The 16,948-nt window shown below is 45.6% G+C and overlaps 1 protein-coding gene and 2 long non-coding RNA genes across 5 annotated transcripts in view; 2 read left to right on the top strand and 1 right to left on the bottom strand.

Annotated features, from left to right (window-relative positions):
- The first annotated feature begins 1,099 nt into the window (after window positions 1-1,099).
- LOC146890651 (uncharacterized) lies at window positions 1,100-13,160 on the top strand. The gene is made up of 2 exons (XR_014998554.2): window positions 1,100-1,429; window positions 12,920-13,160. It is a non-coding gene; the product is annotated as an uncharacterized LOC146890651 (long non-coding RNA).
- Window positions 1,613-2,967, bottom strand: LOC125405981 (uncharacterized). The gene is made up of 3 exons (XR_007233746.3): window positions 2,844-2,967; window positions 2,493-2,563; window positions 1,613-2,362 (listed from the first exon to the last, which is right to left on the bottom strand). It is a non-coding gene; the product is annotated as an uncharacterized LOC125405981 (long non-coding RNA).
- A 1,452-nt stretch (window positions 13,161-14,612) lies between the features above and the next one.
- The window catches only part of Sh2d4a (SH2 domain containing 4A), a 61,907-nt gene continuing 59,571 nt past the window's right edge, over window positions 14,613-16,948 (top strand). The window contains exon 1 of one of the 3 annotated variants that reach the window (XM_048442769.3): window positions 14,613-14,737. The gene's annotated coding sequence lies outside the window, so the exon portion shown is untranslated. Of the gene's footprint in view, window positions 14,738-16,101; window positions 16,280-16,948 lie in introns of those variants that run through there. The other 2 variants (XM_048442770.3, XM_048442768.3) reach the window with 2 other exon arrangements.

The following is a 16,948-nucleotide window of genomic DNA, read 5'->3' as shown; positions in this document are numbered from 1 at the left end:
GAGGTGCCTGAAAAAGAAACAGACTGACTCTTGAAAAAAATCTTGTTACAGACTAGGAGAACTTGGCTGTTGGCACTTTGAGATCCCCCCAGTTTATTATAAGCATAAACAGACTGTTGAAATTTAGGAAATTATTTGTATGATTTTCTATTTTTCAAGCTTTGGGGAACTGTAGAATTTGGGACTTTTGGATCATTTCCTTACAAGTCTTTCATTGTATAAATAAGGAAACTCGATTAGAAATGGATTAGTGGGTTATTTTTAATCTATGAGCTTGTGCAGCAAAACAAACTGATCACCTGCTATAGAACCACGACCATATCCATAGCTTTACAACCGAGGGAATCCTCGGGTGTCTTTCCAGTGTACAGATATACTGACATGGTTTGAGTGTGGATTGTGTCTCATAAGGCTCCTGTCTTTGAAACACTCGATCCCCAGCAGGGGTTGCTGTCTGGAAGGCCGTGAAGACTTCAGGAAGTGAAGTCTCGCTAAAGGAAGTGAGCTCCTGTCTGTAATGGTCTGAAAAAGTCTCCAGGAAGCCTCACTCCTTCTTCTGTCTAAATGGATAAGTAATTTAGCCTGGCAAGAACTAAGCAAACAAACAAATAAATAAAATAGCTAGCTAATTAATTTTGGCTTACTACTGCAAATTAATTTTCCCCATCATATATGACTCAAATGATCACTTCTGGGGACATACCTAATCTAACTCCAAGAGTTCTCTACCTGGCGCCAGCACTAACACTTCCTGTTAACTCCATGAAACGTGGATTCTCTCTCCCGGTAGAGGACTCATTTCTCAGTCACCACTCACTCAAGAATCTAAAACCAATATAGAAAAGGAGAAATGATAGGCTCAAAATATATTATGTGGAAAAAATTAATGAATTTTAAAATGGACTATCAAAAAGTGCTCTCTTTTAAAAATCTCCAGAGTTCGCTCTCTGTGCCTGTGTGCGCATGGGTGTGGGACCAGGGCACACCCCTGAAGAAAATGTACTCTCTGTCCTCTGAGAGCTGTCAGTTGTCAACAGCTTCTCAGCTAAGAGGGAGACCTCATAACCACTGGCCCCATCATGGCCGAGATACTTGTGACTGACTTCATTTTCTGTTGGTCCTGTACAAGCAGTCCCAGCCTTGACTTCTCTTGGCTTTTATTTTGTCCCAAGCTGTTATCATATTGTTCAATCTTTCAACTGTGAGACATCTCTCAAAAAGCTGCTTACAAGATCCCATTTCCAAAATCACAGGTGTATGGTAGCTAATGATTTACTTGTTTCTTCCAGAAGCGAAATGGTGAAAAGTTCTTTTGTACTCTAGTGGGAAAAGAATACCAGTCCGGATGCTGGAAAGTGGCTGACTGACTCTGTGAAGGCTGTCATCACACAGAGACTCTCTTGGGGGAAGAGGGAGCTCCCTAGCTGAGGTGAGTGCAGCATTGCAGTACTTGGCAATAGGGAAGTGCATTCTGGCAGTGTAAACAGGAGAGCATAGGGCTCAGAGAGCCGCAGCCATGTCTCATGCAAGGAAGGACCAAAGTTCTGCAGGCTTCTAATCAGTTTAACAAAAGAGCAGGAACTGGAGTTACATTGTGACTTGGGATGTTTGTATTAGTTACTTTTCTTATTGCTAAGATATGAAATGGGACAGAAACACATTAAGAAGGAAAGATTTGCTTTGGCTCACATTTTAAGGAAATACAATCAATCATTGTGGGAAAGGCACAACAGTAAGAACAGCTCTTGACGGAGTAAGAGACAGCAGGTGACAGCCCAGCTATGTTCAGGAGGCAGAGAGCTAAGCAGGGCCTGTACCAGCATCCAGAAAGACTACTCCCCTACCCAGTGAGCCACTTCTCCAGTGAGGCTCCACCCCGTAAAGGGTCCACAGGCCCCAATACAGCATCACCTACTGGAAACTAAGTGTTTTAAACACGAGAGTCCATGAAGGAACATTTCACATCCAAACCATTATAATGCAGTAGAAGAGAACCAGTTAGGACTGATAGATATAAGTATGACTCTTACTGAGAGTGTTCATGCTCAACGATACAGCTCATAGGCTGAGAAAGAACCTGCCGATCCTTCATGTCTCAATAACGGCCAGTTTCCTGCGTGTGGTTTATAGTTAGCATTTGTATCCACAGGGTTTCTCTCTTTGCAGTGTAACACATTTTTTATCTTTATTATGCTGCAGCTTGCAAAAGGGAACAGTATATTCATCAGATCAGTCTTTAGGCTGTTTCCAAAGCCACCCAGCCTCCTTGAGATGGCATTAATTAGCTCTTACTAGCCAGGAAGCCATTTTTGGTGTCTTTATAACATCCTTTACACATTGTGATATTTTCTTCTGATTTCACCTTAAAAAAAAAAAAAAACGAACAAAAATTTTGTTACACAGTGAAACCCTATCTTGAAAAACAAAAAAACAAAACAACAAAAGCAAACAAAGCCATTTTAAAACAACACAAAGGAAACAGAAGTCTGTACCTGGTGACATTTGCTCTGAGAATTCAGATTCCGTGAATGAAAGCATTTGCCCCTGGCACCCATGTGTTTGCCTAAGCAGAGAGTTAAAAGTTCAGCATTAATTAATTTAGCAAATAGCCTTCTGTAATTTCTGGCCCGGTGTTCAGGAATCCTGTTGGTATTTTGTTTAGTGGTAGAGAGGAATGGAACATGAGTGTCCTTGAGACTCTCACTTGGTCAACTGATTTCTGGAGACTTACGTGGTGGCCTTTAGCTCGGCTTGGTGATTGCTTTAAAGAATATCATGAAATAGTCCCTCAACTAAGGGTTAGACCATGCAAAAACAGAACATGCAGGACTCTGCTCCCTAACCTTTTTCAGGTGTTCATTTGGGGTTGCAGGCAGTGGAGGGTCTTTATCGCTTTCCACACCCGAAGAAAACACATTTTCCAGGCGGTATTGACAGTCCCATTCCCCCTTCCCACCGATTTGCTGCTGAACAAATGATACTTGCACCACCCGGGAGCTGGAATTTCAAAGATTGCAACACGTTAGATATTTGCCTTCCCCTTGGCAGCCCTTTGTTCTTTTGCTTTTCAACCTTGGACTTGTTCTGATTACACAGTGAAGCCCCTGGGCTTTGTTACAGTTGCTTTTTAATTGTAGTCAAAAGGTAGTCTTTCTTTTCTCTAACAGCTTCTGATGCTGACAGCAAAGCTCTGTGAGCAGAGAAATGGGTTCTGGGGGTCTTACAAACCTGCGAGCCAGGGCTCTGAGAGAGAAGGACAATGAGGTCAGCATCTGACCTCATTCCAGGCTTGGAAATGACCGAGCCGCTGCTTTATTGGTCAGTCAGATATTAACACTGTGTCTTCTGTTAGATACGTCACCAGACAGGAAGTCCTTCAAAGCCTACACAAGAACTAAACACTACTTTATAGGAAGGAGAAAAAGACCAAGAAAGGATTTTGTTTTTTGTTTTCAAGCCTGAATTAAGTAGTTAAATATCAAAGGGGATGTTAGCTAGTGTTATTTATGTATCATTTTGTAAAGTTGGGGGGGGTAACAATATAGAAAAGAAAAAGGAAAGAACATTCTAGGCAAAAGAGATGGTGTGTATAAAGAAAAGTCAAACTATCACAGAGGTACAAAAATCAAATTATTTAGTGTTTTTGAGCCAAAACTGTGCATGTGAAATGGTGTAGGAGCTAAGGAATGAAATGGCAGTAGCTTCTCTTGGGAATATAGGCTTTATTCAGTTTGTTAGCGGTGAACTTGGGACACACACACAGTTTGATTATTCTCAGACAGAATCTCATTACTTACCCCAAGCTAGTCTCCAGCTTCGAATTCTCCTGTCCTGGTTTCCTGGGTGCTAGGATTACAGATGTGTACCTGGCTACAATGGGTTCTGAGATGTCATGATACTGCTGATTTAACATCACTAATGTGCCTATTTGTATGAAAGAAGATGAGACTGAAGGAGCAAAGATGAAAGTAAGAGAACGGTTAGGAGACAAAGGAATAAAAATTCAAAATGAGGTACTGAGACCCTGAACCAAAGCATCACAGTTGAAGGAAGAATTTAAAAAACAAAACAAAACAAAACAAAACTGAAACTATTAGCTAAAATAGACACAAGCTGAGTGGACAAAGACTCCTTAAAATCGGCATGGATGAGAGGGCTAACAGGAGAGGGAGCCGCGAAAATAACCCAGGGATGAGCTGCTGTAAACAACCACAGGGCTAGAAGACAGAAAGACAACACAGACGGTGTTACCCTGAGTCTCAGGTGGAAGGTCCGCTTAGTCTCCCAAAAACAAGGAAACCGAGTTCCATATGTAAAAGCAAAGAGCCTTTAATTTATACAAGTTTGCAAACTCGGTCTCTCTGTGTGTCCAACGTATTGGAATAATCGGAGAGCCCAGAACTCAGAATTCGGTTTTTATAGTAGTAAAGGTGGGGGTGAGGGGTTTCTGAGGTTCAGGACCCCTGATTGGCTGACATTTGTCTAGGTGTGTCCTGGTGAGTGTGTGCTGGCAGGTGGTCCTATCCACCGCAGTTGGAACGTTAGGAATTTCCTTTGGGAGGTCTGTTCCTGGGTGGTGTCTGGGTGAGCTCAGCTTGTGGCCCTCCCTGCAACCAGGTATTGCTTCAGGGTAAACCACGGGGACTCAGGCCTCCATTAGACTCATTGATGGCTGAGTCCTACACTAGCAGGTGATAATGGTTGTAAATAAAGAACTTCCTTTGTGTGGTCTGTTTTTGTTTAGCTTATCATGGCTGACTCCTACAAGAGCAGCTCTAATATATGTGAATTAGGAAGAAACACAAGAGGGCCAGAGTCTTTCTTCAGAAGCTATGGTGCTCAAATATTAGACCACAAAGGTAGAGAAACTCCAGGCCCCACAGTTATCTGAGTGACTCCGGTATGCAGTTTGGTAAGTCCTCTGACTGCTCGGGTGGTAGAATTTCCCAGGATGGAGTGAAGAGTACATTCGTTACATTTGGTCCTAAAGTTTGTGAATGGGGAGCAGAAGTCGGCAGCTGAGTAGATGGCAGTGGTGAGGGACAGGAATGGTTGATCCCAATCCTCTCAAATACATGTGGGATGAGCTTTCAGACACTGAGAATGACAAGGACTAAGGATGACAAAGCAGACGCGGTGACCATGACAGGTGGCCTTTGGGAAGGAGACAGCCTGGGCCAAGGGTAATGAGACAAAGAGGGCAGCAGTAAGAATCCATGTTGGTCTTTATTTGGGGGAAGGTAATTGCCACAGCGGACTTGATCCTGAATCTCTGATGCCCTTACTTTGCCTAGGGTGTTTCTAGGACTGAAACTGCAACTCCAGGAGACTCCTTCAGATTGCAAACCTTCGTTCGTTCCACTTACTTCACTTCTTTATCTTCCCATGATCAATATCATCTCAAAGCATGGCCTCAGTATAAAATGCAAGGGCTAAAGACAAACATAGCAGAGGAAACTAAGGTGGACTATCTAGCTTGTCTTCCTTATATTCTGGATTGTTTTAGCTGAGATTGCTGACGCTCTTTATAAGCTCCTCCTTCCTCTGCATCTCCTCACTGTGTACTTGTGCACAGATAAAAATGTGGGTTCTGGTGACCAGGAGAAGAGCATGGGCAGGGATGATGATGGTGACTGTGGCGATTTGAATGAAAATGTTCCCATCGACCCAGGCAGTGGCACTAGAAGTGTGTCACTGGCGGTGACTTTGAGTTTCAGATGCTCAAGCCAGGCCCGGTGTCACCTCTGTTCCTGCTGCCTGGCCATCAGAGGCAGAACTCTCAGCTCCCTCATCAGCACCACGTCTGCCTGCGTGCCACCAGGCTTCCTGCCCTGATGATAATGGACTAAACCTCTGAACTGTAAGCCAGTTCCAATGAAACGTGTTCCTTTAAAAGAGTTGTTGTGGTCATGGTGTCTCTTCAAAGTAGTAGAAACCCTAACTAAAACAGCAATGGAACTCAGAACTAACTCTAGGTGACAGGTGTCTACATTTCTTGAGTTATAGAATGAGTAGGTAATAAGTTTCCGTGAGTTTTACTTCAACTGTTAGTCCAACCTGAACCTTATAAACAAAACAGAGACTAAATGACTGACTTAGTGACCTATTATCCTAATGCCCAAACTACTTCCTTGTTTAAGTCAGGTGGCCCAAGCTAAGAATGTTAATGTGGATTTCAGAGATGCCTAAGTTATTTGCACATGAAGGCTAGCATGCCAGGACATTCTTAATCATTGAAAACAGCAACACTCAATATCCTGGAATTCTCCATTCTATTATTTATTAAATTATGCCATTAGGCATAGTGAGAATTAAAATCTCTTTAAAATAAAGATATTTTGAGGCAGCTGGGGAGATAGATCAGACTGTAAAGTGCTTGCCATGAAAGCATAAGGAACTAAGAACATCCACGAAAGAGCCAGACATGGTGCTGTGTGTCTGTAACCTCAATTACCAGGAAGAGGAAGAGGTGAAGATCAGTGGAGCTTATTGGCCAGAGTCTAACCAATTCGTGAGCACCAGGTTCGATGACAAATCTTGTGTCAAAGCGTCAGGTGGAGAGTAATGAGGAAGACATGCAGCACCAGCTCTGAAAAAACACAATGTGAGCGCACAAGCACGTATGCGCACTACACCACACTTACACAACCAGAAGAATTACAAATCTGATGTTTAACTGTAGATGTTGGGGATCAAACTCAAGTCCTCATGCTTGTACAGCAAAGATGATTCCCCATCGAGCTATCTCCTCAGCCCTGAAAATTAAAATTTTCTAAAACCTAGAGGCTTAAAATGTAATGTCTTCAGCATCACAGACAACAGCAGACACCTCCATCACAGACAACACCAGACACCTCCGTCACAGACAACAGCAGACACCTTCATCACAGACAACAGTGACACCTCCATCACAGACAACAGTGACACCTCCATCACAGACAACACCAGATACCTCCGTCACAGACAACAGTGACACCTCCGTCACAGACAACAGCAGATACCTCCGTCACAGACAACACCAGACACCTCCGTCACAGACAACAGCAGATACCTCTGTCACAGACAACACCAGACACCTCCATCACAGACAACAGCAGATACCTCCGTCACAGACAACACCAGACACCTCCGTCACAGACAACAGCAGATACCTCCGTCACAGACAACACCAGACACCTCCATCACAGACAGCACCAGACACCTCCGTAACTTGGCTTCATAAGTTCCAACTATTCTCTGGTCAATAAGGTGTAGGACAAAGAGAAGTTAAAGGATATAAAAATTATAAAGTAACTGCATTAACCACTGAGATTTACCTTATATAATAAACGTGACAAACATTTATTGGTGTTCAGGGCAGATTTCCTTTCAGAACACACTCTGTTGGGAGGCTAGTGAGCAGGGTGGGTTATTCCTAGACTCTAAGGTAAATTCAAACAGGTCCAGCACATAGCCAAACTGAAGGCCAAGAATTGCTGAGTCTGGAATGTTCTCTGTTGGTCTCGTAGCATAACAGCCTCTGTGAGGTTTGAGTACTTTGAAACACCCGAGCCTGGGATTTTCTCGGATTTGCAAGGCTGCTTCGTGGTTGGACTGTTGGGATGACTGAGCAAGATGACGATGGAGTCAATACTGATTTACACTCCGCAGCAGAATGAGCCAGGCCATCCAGCTTGGTAGGAAGCTGTGGAAGGAAATGATTTTACAAACCAACAAAGTCAGAACTTCATGCAGTGAAGAAATTCTCATAGCTGGTCACTGGCCACTTCCTGCATCGTGCCTTCAGTGACTCCCTGGAAGCCCAATGGTTGGAAACTAGGGTCGCTGTAGAATGCTGTTCTAGTGTGTTAACTCAGGACACGAGCTGAAAGCATGTCTGCATTCTTTTTCTACCGGCTCTCTTCCCAATTTGTAACTCTCATTGAAGCCCACACCTTCATGCATCTTCCACAGGAGTGTTTGCCTCTCCATTCTTAATTCACACTCATATCGCTACTGACTTTGCAAGCTTACCCTGCCTTCAGCTTCACTCTGTGCCCATACACGGCATATTGACTGTGCCAAAACTCAGCACTCTCTGCTTCCCGTCCCCAAGGGTTGATTAAAAAAGCACAACACAACTAAACAAAATCTTATCTTGGGTCTTCCATTCTTGGCTCACCGCAGTCTAGCCCCAAAGTCTCCACATCTGCCCTAACCCTACTGCACTTGAATATAAATTCTCTATAGAGAGCTGTCTTTTTGACTTCAAGCCTTGTGTTTAGAATCTTTTTACTGCTGGGCCGTGGTGGCGCACACCTCTAATCTCAGCACTTGGGAGGAGGAGGCAGGAAGATCTCTTTGAGTTCAAGGCCTTCCTGGTCTACCAAGCGAGTTCCAGGACAGCCAGAGCTACACAAAGAAACCCTCCCTGTCTCAGAAAACAAACAAACAAACTAAAAAGAATAGTCTTTTTGCCTTCCTTCCGATTTCTGCCCCAATCAGTCACATTCTTTCTCAGGAGCAATCTGAAACATCCCCTGTAATGCACAGAGCTTTGCCACCATAGCCTCTGCAGTATTCACACGTCTCACGTCTATTAAAAATCATTGTAATGATTTTCACTTGTGACACGTCCTCCCTTTGAGTCGTCTAGCCTTGGTCATCACAGACTGACTCATGATTCCCACCCAGAGATAAAGTTCATTTCCTTTTCACTTTATCCACGGAAGCTGCACACCCATAGGTTATATGTTAAGTAGGAGGAGAAAACTGGAAAGAGCGATCTCCGTTTTATCTGCTTTCTTTGTCCTACTAGTAAGGACGTGTAAGTTAAAAGGAAATAACTGTATCTCTTAGGAAGACGTAGGAGGCATTAGATAAAACAGAACTGCAATCGATACTGTTAAGGTGGATCACGGGAGAGTAAGGGGAGTTCTCAGCATCAGACTCACACTGGGAGCGGCACCAGAGGCGGCTGCCTTCTCTGCCAAGTTAAACGCTGGAACTCACCTTCTCTCCGTGTGCCCTCCGATGGCCATAAAAAGGGTAGAAAACAAACACAATGCACAAAGGGTGTAATTTACAATCAGCTGGGGAGCCCTGAACAGTGAAACTGTTGAATAACAGCTTAGAAGGATATATAATTAAAATCATAACACTAACCATAGAAATGATAACTGCTTGATGTTGGTGTTCTAGAAAGGCTGTATTTCAAAACAATATTTTTACTTAAAATTGTGTTATTCACATCAAGCAGATAAAAGATTTTTGTCGTGTTGGGGATGGATGGCGATTTGAAAAGTTATGAAACATCCAAATACATAAAACGTTCTACACCAAAATTAACCAGACTCAAAGACTCTGCAGCTTAATGAACTCATATGCAGTTAGACTTGACATTCAATAAATTGATTTTATTTATTTATAATTTTTATAAAAAGTATAATTTAAAAACCAGCAGAAAGTAAAATTGGGAGTGTGAAACTGCCATGGGCTGCTGGTCTGCTTTCCAGGGGGTCCCTCGCTTTTCCCACACAATGCACCCCATTTCAGCACATTAACGTTGCAGAATCATTCCTTCGTTTAAGAATTTCACAAAGAGTATCGATAATCTTTACAGGTTCAAGGATTTAATTTTTAAAAGTTGAGCCTGCCTAGACCATTCCAGGAGGCAGTGTTTCCCTAGGACTAGACCAAGTGAGATTAATTAATTAAATCAACAAACATGACTAAGAGCTTGCTTTAAGTTAGGTTCTGGTGACAAAAATCGAATGAGACCAACCTCTGCCCCCGTCTATGTGTTTGTATTGCTGCGGCCTGAACGCAGGGCCTTGTGTACACTAGGCAAACACTCCGCTACTGAACTATGTACCCGGTCAACATTACTTTGAGACAGGCACCTACTGTGTAGCCCAGGCTGGCCTCCAGCTGCCTTCATCTTGTTTCCAACACCACAGCACTTAAACTGCAGGCGTGCATAGCCTGTCTCATATTCCCCTCTTCTTGGGACAGTTTCCTTGGAAAAAAAGAGGGAGTTTTGCAGACAGTGTTGGGCATGGGTATTTGCCTGAATGTGTGTTAGAAGTTTTGAGACCTGTCATGGTCCGATTTATTCTGCTACCCCAACAAATTTTTGAGTTCCTTTGTACCCACATGTTCTCTTATCAATTAAAAGCAAAAGTCCAAACTTCAAAGTACTTTGAAATCTCCTCCACCCTCTTTAACCTTCTGATGTTGGTTCTTCTGTTTCTCATCTTCTTCTTCTTTCTTCTGCTTTCCTCATAGTCCTTCTCTTGTTTAGAGTTGGCTTTGGGAAACACTTGGGATTGATAGGTTGCTTTGCTTGTTTATCATACTGAGAAGCCATGGCCTGGGCCTTGTTGTTTTCCAGAAAGAGCTCCAAAGCTTGGTGTCTGACCCCACAGGTCTACATCTGGGGGCCTAGATAGAGTTCATACACCCTGTCAGCCAGCCTAGAAGCTCTGGACGTGATCCCCAATGGCCCTATCAAGAGATGAGGTAGAACTGGGCATGGTGCTACACGCCTTTAATATCATAGCACTCTGAAAACGAGGCAAGGAGATGATGAGTTTGAATGCCCCCTAGGCTACACTATGCCATTCTGTCTCAAAGGAGGTGGAGGAAGGAAAAGGGGAACAGAGCATGCTCAGGGGTGCTCTGTGTGGAAGTGAGATGGGAGGGTGGTAGTCTTCAGTCTGTCCTTGAGTTTAAAGGGGAATGAACAGTCTAAAGAGTGACAACTTTGTTAAAGTCATGTACTAGGAAGCCCAGATCCTGTCATTTATGTATAAGCTACCAATCAACTTCGTGCCATTTAATCTCCCTTTTCCTTTGCATTTCTTTCCACCTGTAAAACAAGTCTAGACAGTGTCTAGATTCTTCCTAGCCCTAAAGCTTGTAAAACATCTCTTTGAATATCTCAGAAAGGTATGGAAGGTGTTTTTCCTTATTTAGGGTTGAGAAGTTTGGCTGCATAAATTCTATATGGGGATAGATTCCTTTCTTCCAAGGGCTCAAGGATCTTTATTTCTCCCTTTCTGGAGCATGATCTGACATTTACCAGCTAGACCCCCTTACCAGAAGCGTATGCATGTGGTGTGAACATTCCTTTGACATTTAAATACCAACATGCCAGTAAAATTCAGCTCTGGCTCAGGTTTAACTAAATAATGACTCTTACCACAGAGGCCATAGATGGTCTCTCTACTTGAACACACATTCAAAGTCAGGGACAAATTGTCTTTGTTCACAGGCAGAGTTTGCAGTAGAAATGAGAGCAAATGAATATCACTTAAAGAAATGGTTTATGGGGAGCCCCTGGCGTCCTGGAAGACAGATTGTCAGATACCTGAAGGAAGGACAGGAAGTAAGGGAGGACATGGGTGTGTGGCCTCAGGAAATGCTGTTCTCAGTGGCAGAGTCAGAGGGAACATTGATGCTTCATCACCAGAACAGTAAAAGAAGATCAGTGTGTACACAAGCAGGTGTCTGTGAAGAGCCAGACACTGAATTCAGGTGTCATTGGATTCCCACCATACTCCATGTTAGACCGGATGGAGGGGCATCTATCCAAGATGGAGCTGGGAAAAGTATCTGAAGACCAGAACCAAGAAGATGACCAAGACAGAGAAGGTTGTTACTACCTCTTCAAAGACCTCTTTTGATAGTTTTGATTTAAAATACTTAAAAATCTTTATTGTTGCTGTGTTTGTGTACATATGTGTATATATGATCAGGGTGCACTTGAGGTACAGCGTGCCTGTGGGGGTCAGAAGACAGCATTGCAGAACCAGTTCTCTGGGTTTGGGGGATCAGCCTCAGGTCACGCTTGTGTGGTAAGTGTTTTTACCCTCAGAGTGATCTTCTGGTTCTGAATTTTACTGGTTTTCAGCCTTGGTCAGATTGGGGTTTTCATGGATAATATGAGAAAATCTTGATGTCTGTGTTTGAAGCAGCCACATACATGGGGTGCAGGGTAATAGGGTGCAAAGAGATAAGTTTTAAGAAAAATATCACTGAGTTGTTTTAAACATTGCTTAAGAATCACTTTTAAGTATTCATTTGCATAAATCCCAGCACAAAACTAGTAGAAATTCATGTGATCTTTGAAAAGACTGCATGTCATGGCAAACTGTTTCTGACTCTGGGAGAAGATTGACGTTCAACTCGGTGGGATCTGGAAAGTTCCAGGGGTGAGGCAGGAGGCTAGCATGACTTGTTTCTGCCGTCCCTTGCAGCTTTGGGTTGTACAAAAGCAGGGGCGGCCAGAGGTTGTTAGAGGATGCTTCTGCCCCACTTGTGTCATCGTCTAATTCCTCAGCTCGGCAGTTCTGGGTCATAGGCCACTTCCATGGCGCTACAGAAACACAGGGCCCCATGTGCGGATCCTGACGAATGAGAGCGGGTGTTTGAGCGTGAGAAGGAAGCTCACGGAAAAGGAAGCAGACAACTGTCTTCAGAAGCGGATGAAAAGCCAACAGTTGGTCTGGCTCTTTTATGACCGTGAGGGGAAACCCCGTCGCTAGTCATGAAGGACCTAAAATAAATCAACATGACATCTAACTGCGGGCAGAAAGCTGGGGACTGGTTTATAATATCGTCATTTCAGACCAATGAATTGATTATGGTTTAGTTTAAGGTTTGATCCAGTTTTCAGCAAACTTAAAATGTTTGGTATTTCTCTTTCTTGTCTAACTCACATTCAGTGTGAGACAAATATACCTCATTTCTTAAAGAGTTCGGGGAAGTTGTCTAAGTTTCTAATGCTGGGAACAACTATGACAGAGAACTATTATTGGTGCTTATTATATTGTGTTTTATACAGAAAGGATAACTTCCATTTCTGGACAACTTAAACATAAACTGTTTAATTTAGAAAAATGACTAAGTGATGTTTCTATCTTCCTGGATACAACAGGGCTTCCGGTTTGCACGACACCAGCGGTCGCCTTACATATCCTAATCTCTGTGCCTGGCGTCCGTACAGTTATACCCACGCTGTACTCTGTGCTGTCCTCGGCAGTCCTGAGCCACCGGTGAGGTCCTCAACCAAATGCAAATGCCAGAAGGAAGAGACTGTGATGAGCGCAGGAAAGAGGCTCAAGCATAAAGAGGGACAATGGAAGTCTTGGTTCCGCGTTGAGTAAATCGTCACCATGTTTGTGTTCAGGCTGTGTTCCTTTGGACCGGCATTCACTCAACTCCCAGGTTTTGGATACCGGTGCTTACCCTAGGTATACGTCCTCGCCATTAAGGCACTGATGACATTCAAGGTTTCAAAGGAGATCTGAAGTCTGTATGTGGCAGTGTCATGGTATCAGGGACCCAAGCCAGGGACTCTGCAGTCTCTCAGCTGTCACCACATGGCCCAACCTCTACCCGGTGTCCATGAATATGAAATTTAGTTGCTAAATTTGATATCAATGAGTACAGTAAGAACTGTTTCTGAGTCTGAGGAAGAGGGGAAAACAAAGACATGTCTTAAAGGTTGACCCTTCAGGAGAGGCGAGATGTCCCTCGCCTCTCTCTAGAGTGAGGTGTTCTAGACCCTTCAGGGGAGGCGAGATGCCCCTAAGAGGTCCCTAGAGTGAGGTGTTCTAGACAGTGGACCCAGTGTGCAGCTGCGGAGGCTGTGGCTTAAGGCTCACAACAACCCAGATCACACAAAGGCAGGGTATCCGGCAGCAAGGCGTTGAGGCTGAGGAGCTCAGTGTTGGGCTGGCCTGACGGTAGAAGTTGGCCAACAGTTTGCCCTTAATTCTCCAAGCAGAAGAGAGGGTAGGCATTAAAAGTGCCTCAGCAAATGAATGGTGAACAGAGCTGTATCAGTTATGTATTGTAAAGAAGTAACTCGGCAGCTCCACTCTCGGCCTGGACAACCTGGGGCACAGGGTCTGAGACAGGATCGCTTGAGGTACTTATTTGATGTGCAGATGCCAGGGCCCTGCAATGTTCTGTTTCTTAGCTCTGGGCTGAGGTATGGGTTCAGTGTTTAAATAAACAATCCAGGGCATTTCTGTACACAAATGCTTATTAAATATGGGTTAGAAAGAAATCCAGCGAGAGGATGCATTGGTTATTCACTTCTGGGTAACAAACTACCCCCAAATTACTGACTTACTACAATACAATACAATACAACACAATACAATACAATACAATGACCTGTCTTGAAGTATATACAGATCGGGAGTTTGGGAGTGGCTTAAGTAAGCCATATCCTGACTTTTCAGTGAGGCTGCAGGCCCGTGTTGTAGTTGCTGAAAAGCGTGAGGGCAGCTGAGGATCTCCGAAGATGACTTGTGTGGGTTTGTCCTTAGCGTCTCTCCGGGTGGATTTCTCCAATGGATCACTTGATATGGACATTCTTATCTCTCGGCATGAATGTTTTAAGGGTATGGGAGACACAGAGGGTGAAGGAGATGGGATGGTGGAGGAAGAGACAGACAGACAAAGACAGAACTACAGACTTTTCTATTTCATTGTTGTTTTTAGATATGCTTTCTCTCTGAGTCCAGGCTCACATTGCAACTAAGTAACTTACACTGGCCTTGAACTGCTATCTTTCTATTTCAGCATCCCGAGTACTGGGATAACGAGTCTTTGTCTCTACCAGAAACTGACCTAGCAAATGGTATAGCATCACTTCCGCTATGTTCTGCTGGGCACACAGACTAATGCTGGTACAACTGGTACGTGCTTTGACTAGGATGGCAGGGGAGAGCCTAGAGTTGAGGTAAGTTGGAAGACAAAGTTCATATTCTTGGTATGAGATGATGGGAACATGAGATTATAGCATGTGGTATGGAATAATATGAGCTACTGTGTTCGAATGCTTACTGCATGTCAGGAACTCTTCTGAATACTTTGTGCAAAGGCCTCTATAGTCTCTGGCATGAAGCAAGCATTCGAACATGTTAGCCAGCCATGCTCTGAGCACTTTGCATGCATTTTCTCACTTAACTCTCATGACAGCCGAGTGGGCCAGGCGCTGCTCCTACGGAGTGGGAACCTGCAAGGCCGACAGGGGAGCACGGGAAAGCTGCAGTTAAGACTGGCTTGTCAGGACACGGAGACAGAAAGAGTGTGGAGGACGATAACCAATGATAGCATCAGTGTCCCATGAGACTTAGCTGGCTGATGGGTCAGTTCCTTAGCTTCCATCCAGGGGGCGTGAGGACACTGGCTGAGCAAGATGCAGCCACTGATGCAGAGGCAGACAGGCCATTCTAAAGCACCTCACATGCAATTCAGTGCAGCGGAGACGAAGCCCTGGGCCAGGGATCCTCACGCGCAATTCAGTGCAGCAGAGACTAAGCCCTGCGATAAGGTTTTCTGCAGCTGGGAAAGCCCAAGACAAACATGGGGCCAGCACATCAGGGCTTCTACACCGATCGGATAGGCCGTATAAAGTCACACAGGCTTCTCCTTTACAGCGCTTCTCTCAGGACCCACAGATCATTCCTCCCCCACAGCGCTGTTTTCCTCCGCACATCCCTGACATTCCTGTCCGACGGAAGAGGCCTGTTCACCTTTCCACTCTACTAAGCTTTCCTCCGAGGTCTGCTCAAGCTGTGCCCTGCACCACCCTGGTCCTCTTCTGTTAGCCAAGGGTCCTTCCACCTTGTGTTTCCCCCCCCGCTCAGGTTTCTCTCCCAGGCCGTCCCTGTCGGGCACAAGCCTTTCCCTTCCGTGATTGTGCCACACCTGGAGTAACACATGCCTCAGAGTTTGATAATTTACTTAATGTCAACAAAAGAGAAAGGGGAAAGCAAGCTGTGGAATTGCAGGCGCAGAAATGGAGAAAGCCAACTTGGCCTGTGGGACCCAAGTTCCCAGAAGGGCCTGCCCGCCTCCGCAGCCTCCACCTAGCAAGGGAGTTTGGAGAGGGCCAGGCTGTTGTAGCTCCTGGAACTCCTCAGAGATGGCGGGACAAACCATCCCAGACTGCAGACAGCGCTCTGGGTTAACCAAGGATTGATTGATTGCCTTACTGTTGCTGGACCGAGGCAGCCAAGCCTAGCCTAGTGGCCCTGGAGCGTCTCCAGCACCCGGGTGGGGCACGGAGGGAGCGCCCAGTCACTCACCCCGGCATGTGGGCGCGGCGGGGCGGGCCAGGGCTCTGAGCTGGACGCTGAGGTCCTTCTGGGCCCTAGTGTTTGCCCAGCCTGCCCTCTTGGCTGAGTCTCAGCCGGTCTCCCTTCTTTTCCCGGACAGCTGCCGAAGGCAATCTGAAGGTGTCTGGTGCTTAGGCCACCTTGCTCAGGGTCCTTAGCAGGTAGGTGACCCGGGTGAAAGAGCAGTAGGACCCGGGAGGTGGATCTCCAGCGTGAGGGGAATAGCACAGGGGTCAGGGTAGAAGGGTGGTGAGACCCTTGTCCCAGCGCGCGCGTCTGTCCCTCCGGTTCCTCCTCCACTGTGCGCAGGGCGGGCTCAGGTGCCCAGCGGAACCGGCGACCGCGGCGGCGGCCGGTATCCGGTGTCCTGTATAGGGTGTCCAGTGTCTGCAGCCTCGGCCGGGTGAGTGGTGGCCGGAGGATAGGGGAGCTTGTGATCAATGTGCCGCGTGCCTCCAGTGGGAGAATCGGAGGCGACTTGGTGTCTTTCTGGGAAAGTTGAGGGGTCCGGGCAGTGTGTGTGCACAGGCGGTGAGTGCTTACACCAGTCTGGGGCAGGTGCAATCAGCAGAAGCAACCTGCGAGGGTCCCGGCCCCAGTACCGGCAAATCAGCACCGACCCAGGGCCTCTCCTGACCGGGAAACCTTCCAGACAGAGAGCCCTGGAAACCGGTTTCAGCCCACGCAGAACTCCTTGAGCGCATTCGCGGTACAGGGACACCCTTGCGCTGGCGCCCCAACGTGGTACAGGGAGGGGCGGGTGGTGTCCCCTCCCTGCGGTTCTGGAGCAAGTCTCAACCCAGAACCCAGCTCCAGACAGCTGAGCCAAT

Source organism: Myodes glareolus, chromosome 23, assembly GCF_982192425.1.
Source record: "Myodes glareolus chromosome 23, mMyoGla1.1, whole genome shotgun sequence".
NCBI classification, from domain to species: Eukaryota; Metazoa; Chordata; class Mammalia; order Rodentia; family Cricetidae; genus Myodes; species Myodes glareolus.
The sequence above is the reverse complement of the archived record's forward strand: the minus strand, read 5'-3'. Positions and strand labels throughout refer to the sequence as shown.